The following is a 731-nucleotide window of genomic DNA, read 5'->3' on the forward strand; positions in this document are numbered from 1 at the left end:
TAACGCTGTAGAAACGTCCCAGATTTTGAAGCCATTGTGTTTTCTGGTTTGAAGAGTGCAAACTGCAAAGTGTGGAGAACGATGGCGTGGTGCGTTCTGTGAAATGGGCTTCATGGACTTACCATATGTTTCAACGGTCAAGTGGGCTTCATGGGCCTCTCCATTTTGGTACTAATTTTAAAATTCCAAATATATCCTTATGCTGCGTTTGTTTGATGGGACACAGACACTAATACATAAATACGGTGGTACACGTCTATTATTTATTGAGTAAAATCCCTCCCCGATCCTTAACCATTTACGAAATTGACCTGACGCCCCTTCACCATTGGAAATTAACAACGCGGTCCTTAACCATTCTCTCCATGTGACCAAAAGAACTCTCTTACCGGTACTTTTTACCCGAAAACCGACAAGAGGGTCTTTTCGGTCACACCAGAAAATGGATAAGGATCGTGTTGTTATTTTCTAATGGTCAGGGAGCGCCAGGTCCTTTTCTAGATGGTTAGGGACTAAATATTTTAATAGTAGGACGTAGAGACTAAATATTCTTTTAGATTTTTAGAAGTGGTATTTATTTCATTCAAATGTTCGTGATATGACGAATTAATTTTAATTTAATTTTACATATGTTAATTTTGTTTATTTAGTTACTAATTTGAATTTTATGTCAGAGGATTTAGAGTTTTCTTTATTTAACCTAAAGTTGAATGAGTTTCTTCGATTTAATT

The sequence above is a fragment of the Arachis ipaensis genome, chromosome B09 (assembly GCF_000816755.2).
Source record: "Arachis ipaensis cultivar K30076 chromosome B09, Araip1.1, whole genome shotgun sequence".
Lineage (NCBI taxonomy): Eukaryota > Viridiplantae > Streptophyta > Magnoliopsida > Fabales > Fabaceae > Arachis > Arachis ipaensis.